We start from the raw sequence: 6,119 nt of genomic DNA on the forward strand, positions 1-6,119 counted from the left end.
TCTCCCGGCCCGCCCTCCCCACCGTCCTGCCAGGACTTTCTCAGGCAGATGGCTGATGCACCAGCGCTGCTCTGGCTCGATGCCTTTGGTCTTTACGAATTCATGACAAGAAATGTAAACTGCAGCGGCGCCCTTTCAGATTAAAGCAGCTTCAAGATCACTTAATGGAGAAACGTTGACGCACCATAACTGGTCTGTAACCAGACTCATACAACTAGAGTACTCATCATAAACACTCAACAATGTTTACGGGCCGTTCTCTCAGAATTACAGAACGCTGTTTACGGGGCATGATTTATACTGCCTAGACCCGGCTGGCTGCTTGCGGAGATGCTGCATTTGGTGGTGAACCGATTTGCTGCAAACTCAGTTCTATTTCCACGCTTTTAATTTCCCCCAGAGCTGACCCCCTGCTGCCCGGTGTGTATTTTCTGAAAAAGACTGCAACGCTGCAACACGTACAAGAAAAGAAAACGCGTATACTCCCCCCCCCTCCTCTCCACTAGCAGTTTAGTAGTTGACCCGCCTTACGCATATCACGTGACACTAGACCAGACTTGTTTTGGTTAGAGTTCTTCCGTAGTAAGCTTCACAAAACCAGCAGGTGGCGCTGTTCTCTCAACGCCACTTCGCTTGCTCCGCCCCTGAGGTTGTGATTGGGCTTTCTTCGTTGTCCTGTTGCTTGTTTTGCTCAATGTGCTTGTTGCTGTGTTTGCGTGCCCGCTATTAGAAGGGCGAATAAGGGCGCTGAGTAAAATTATGTATCCATAATGTACGCGTAACAGTGTGACAGAGGGTTGTAATGTCTGCCGCCGCGGCTGGCTACATTGTAAAAGCCTGGGTTGGCTCTGTGGGTGGTAAAAGACTGGATGAAGGTATACAAAAGGAATAATTTTCTTGTGGTTCAGAAGTATAAAGAAAAAAGGTAACAAACAGATCTTAAAAGCCATTATGAATTTCTAGACCAATCCACTGGCCATTGTTTGGATTTCTATTTCTTACCATAGTGCTTTAGACCAACGATTTATAAAAGCCTGCGTTGCCTGCTTAGTACTTGGAAAGCTCTGGAATATTGTCCCAAAAAGGATAGCAGCAGTAAGCATACCTGAAGTGTTTAAAAAGTATGAAAAAGCTAACTCAAAGAAATATTACAGGAAATATATTAGAACTGCTTCCTACATTTCTCACTGGAAGATATTCTGATGTATAGACAAACTAAATATTAGGTAGCATTGAGACTTATCTAGCTAGGTATGTAAAAGTACATTTTATCTGTAAGTTGGCTCAGTCTGTAGGAGTTAACATTCAACCAGAACAAGACTCAGCATCCATGTGAAAGAAGTTCCACAAGCACCAAAGGCAGATGCTGGAGTGTTACAAATGCTTATAAAGAGAAACGAATACTGTAGTTTGAAAATCCAGCTGCACTTCTCTATCATTGACAAGAGTTGGTTTGAAATGGGGTTGCGGTAATTCTAAAGGAAAGACAGTTATACTGAACTCTCAAGTGCTCCCTTCCACCATACAATCTTCCTGTTCTGTGGGAATAATCTTGAATGTGTATCTCTAGTAAGTAATCAGTGATTCTTTTTATAATTATGTTTCTGAAGTTCAATGACAATATCTCCCTCCTACCCTTTTCTCCTATGGGGCTAGCCAAAGATTTGCTGGAATTGCTATCATTGTCTCTTGGTTTGATAACTAATTCCATCTGTTTTCTGTCTTCCATATGCCCAGGATGCCTGCGTAGAGGGAGATAGTAGGGGAATGTATCTGGGCTCCTGGCACTGAATATGACCAGATGGAATCCCATACAAGAAGCAGCACTGAGGATGCAGTTACACCAATACAAGCTGCTCAAGATCCTGGTTGCTCAAAGAAACAAGCTTGTGGATGCTCAAGATGAAAATTGGCACAGGTGAACTGGGAATTCATTACTTTGTAACTATGCATCAACAGGAGAAAATGTGCCGAGGTCTGAAATGTTTCCAAAGTGTGCTAGTTTGGGGAAAGCTGGACTGCAGTTTGTAGTCTATTTGCAAGTAAGCTGGGATGCTATATTATGAGAAATAGCACAGACCTCAGTGTTGCAGCTGCTAGCATTAGAGAATGCTTACCGTTGGAGTAAGGCAAACAAGAAAAGTCATCTATCATAGAGTTGCTTTATGTGCATGTGTAAACATACCAGTAAAATTAAAACAACTGTATACAATAAAACTTCTCCTCAAGATGGCGACGATAAAATACTGCATTTCAAGCATGGCCCATATATATATAGGGTGGTGGACAGATATTTTCAGTATGGCTGGCGGGGGCTCAGCTTAGCCTCCACCATATTCTTGTTAGCTTTCTTCATTGTTCAACTTTTACTTCCATACATAGTAATGGGGAACACCATAGTCTGAATTATCTTGATCTGGGACTCCAGCAAAACATCTTTATCCTTAAGGATTTTTTCCTAGTTCCTTCTTGGCTTCCTTTCCAAGTCTCCATCTTCTTCTGATTCCTTGGTTGCACTCTCCCCTTTGGTTGATGATTGAGCTAAGGAATAAAAAAGCATTCTACTCTCCTGTGATTGTCAGTGCATTTAGGTGTGTGCTCAGCAGGGCTCATGTCAAGGGGGAACGCACAGGAATGCAGTTCCAGCAGTTCCCCAAAGAGGTCACATGACTCTCAGCCATTTGGGTCCATTTCAGCCTGGATTGGGGCTGAAACGGCCCAGATCGGGCCTCTTACGGGTGGTGGATCACTCTCCCACTCAGCAGCTGCCCGATCCTGACCATTTTGGGCCCCTTTTCGGCCATTTTCAGCCCCTTTTTGCCATTTTGGGCCCAGTTTCGGCCCTGAATGGCCAGGATTGGGTCCAAAACAGCCAGGATAGGTGATGTCAGGGGGTGTGGCACATGCAAATCAGTTATCCTAATGACACACTTCCGGTGATGGCAAGGGCATGGCATATGCTAATGAGTTATGCTAATGAGTTCCTCCAGCTCTTTTTCTACGAAATGACCCCTGGTGCTCAGTTTCTTCCTTGACACTTGCATAAAAGTTTTCAGTTTCTTCCTCTTAAACATCTGTAGTTGGGAAGTAAACTTGGTTGATGGTTATATGTTGATAGGCTTTCCTTGAAGTCTGATTGATATTATTCAGTCAGACTTGGCATTATAGTTTCTAGTTGCTTGTGCCTTACATTATGGCTGCTATGGATCAGAGAAATATATTAGGAAGGCTTGTAGAAGGTATGACAGGCTATGTCCTTTCAATGATGTTAGGACAACAAAAGGTGGACCCTACTTGTTCCAAAGTTGTTAATTGGTTTAATGCATATTCTTGTCTTGTTCTCAACAGCAATCAAAATGTGTATGCTAGTAAGTTTAACTAAAAGGGATGCAATGAATGCTTACCAAGGAATGCATGTATTTCCCTCCCACTCTTGAGGTAATCTTAAAATACTGGCGTAAGTGACAGTGCTTTGGATCTACCCAGCCTTAATGGTATCTCCTTTGCATGCTAAAGTGAAGGCTGAGTACAAGATTTCAAATTCTTCCTGCTGATACAGAAATCTACTAAATGGCCTTGCATTGCTAAATGGTCTCTATTTCTGATTGGTAAAATGGGACTATAAATGGTCTATTTAATTTATTACTCTTCCACTCTCCCTCCTTCCCTTAAGTACCATACTTTAGGCTAGCACACATATAGTTCTCTTCTCCCCTCCTTTCTCATTTATCCTCACAACTGTGTAAGATAGGTTGGGCTGAGAAACAGCCAGTGAGCTACACAGCAGGGAGTGGATTTGGTCTATCTCATTTGTTGACTATTTTAGAGTTCTTAGTTTTGGCTTTTATATCATATAGATTTCTGGTAATAAAGTGAAAGACTTCTGCATTTAGCTAGTAATTGTACATTTAATTTTTAAAAATCAAGTTGTTCCATTCTTCACCATTTCTAAATATTATTTCCAGAGTAAATGTGGCTGGGAAAATCTTCAGAAAACATAGAAGGGCTTTTCAAATATTTTGGGCTATGGGGGTAGGATGTGTCCAACAGAGGGTGCTACCACACAAAGAAAAGCTAGAACAAAAGTCCTGGACATTATGTAGGCTGCTTAATTACAGTTTCATATAGGGTTGCCAGCCTCCAGGGGGTGGCTGGAGATCTCCCAGAATTACAACTGATCACTAGGTGTCAGAGATCAGTTCCCCTGGAGAAAATGGCTGCTTTGGACAATGGACTCTATAGTATTATACCATTTTGGGGCCCCTCCTCTCCCCAAACCCCACTCTATCCAGGCTCCAACCCCAAAATCTCCAGGAATTTCCCAACCTGGACCTGGCAACCCTAATTTCACGTTACCAAGGTGCTGGCAAAGCAAATTTACTGTAAATTACTGTCATTTGGCTGGGAGCCTCTGTCAGATTTACTTCCCTGCTCAGTGTATCTAAATGATGCATGTTTCTCAATTTAACATTTTTTAGGTGTGCTTTTTAAAAATGGGCCTTAACCTTGTAAAAGTTAGTGGCAATGAAGGCTGCGATACTGTCTACATTTTTGTGGCAGTTAACCTTATTGAACATGGTGCAATTTACTTCTAGTAAATATGCATAGGATTTGGCTGCACGTCTCACTGAAATCCATTAGTTGTGATTAACTTGTTGGATTTAGGTAATTTAGTTGGATTGTGGCCATCATTTAGAGTGGCTCTAGTGCATTAGATAAGTGCACAGAAATGCTTGTTCCAAGCTCAGAGATAGGATTATGTAGCCCCACATAATTCTTTAGAGCTCTTGGAAAATGATATGCCAAGAGAGAGTATAACTGATTCCATTAGAGAACTAATATTATCAGTCAACAAAATAATCAGGAAGTCCATGTTTTCCAGATTCTGAGATGATGAGGGTTGATTAATGTTGTAACTTGTGACACTCTCTGCATCTCTGTTCCTTTGCATAAACTGGGCTGAAAGGGATCAGAAAAAAGCTTGAGTCTTCTAGGGAATGTTTGTATCTTCTTAAAGAAACCAGCCTCTCATTATGAAAAGCAGGCTCCTCTGCTAAGGATGGCCTGGGTGTCTGGATCCCAGGAGATGGATATAGAGCAATACTGGATCACAGAGAACTGAAGATTTGCATGTCCCGGCTGCAGTTCACTAGCTATGCTTTCCCCCTCCCCCCTCCCTGCCTTTTGACATCTCTTATGTCTCCTGGTTCTCACAAATCTTCCTTTCACTTCATGCCTGTCATTTCTATTGAACTGTATAATTAGGAAGGGCAAGAAGGGTGCTCAGATTTATGGCTAGGCCATTCTGGAGTGACTTCAACTGAAATTTACCCCCACCCCTTCTCCTGTCCCCTCAGATCTGAATAAAGGGAATGGTTTTGTGATGTAGTGGATCACACGGATGGCACTATCAGAAACCAAAATATGTTTCTTATTAGGCTGCCACTATGCGATATTTTTAGGCAAGTGAAAGAAATGCTGAGTCAGAAAACATCTTTGTGCTTTTCCCTTCTTCCCAAAATAAATCTCCCTTTTGGTGCTTGAAATAATTGAGTGGGAAGGAAAGCAGAGTTGTGGGAGGAATGTTATCCCTTTGCTGATCACAGTTTTGGAAAAGCAGAATCTTTGTGCTAAAGTTGCATACTCACAAGAGAGAGCTACCAGTAGAATAATTTTTTTAACGCCTGGGAGGCCTTGCTGGTAATTGCAGGAATGGTTTAAAGTATAGACAGAATATTTCATCAGGGGTCTTGCAGTTCTGCCGGTATGTTGCTATTTGGTGTGCAACAGGGTGAGAAATGGGTACTTGTGATGTTTACTGTATATGTGATGTCCCTTTTAAGGTATCATGTGGAAGCATGGATTTGTGTGCCAGTGTTTCTTGATGTGTTCATTTGGGCTAGGCTGTATTATCTTGGCCTGTCTTATAGGGGTGGCAGCCTGTGTAGCATCAATCTGATGGGCAGAATGTGGGCAGTAGAGAAGGCTGCAAGCAGATCATAGTTATGTGCATTGGTGTAGCCAGTGTATTCACAGGGTTTTTTTTTAAATCAATGCTACTCAAACATACCTATAAGGGTGTGTATAAATACAGGCTTCAGAGAGGTGTTATCTTTGTC

The sequence above is a fragment of the Eublepharis macularius genome, chromosome 4 (assembly GCF_028583425.1).
Source record: "Eublepharis macularius isolate TG4126 chromosome 4, MPM_Emac_v1.0, whole genome shotgun sequence".
Classification (NCBI taxonomy): domain Eukaryota; kingdom Metazoa; phylum Chordata; class Lepidosauria; order Squamata; family Eublepharidae; genus Eublepharis; species Eublepharis macularius.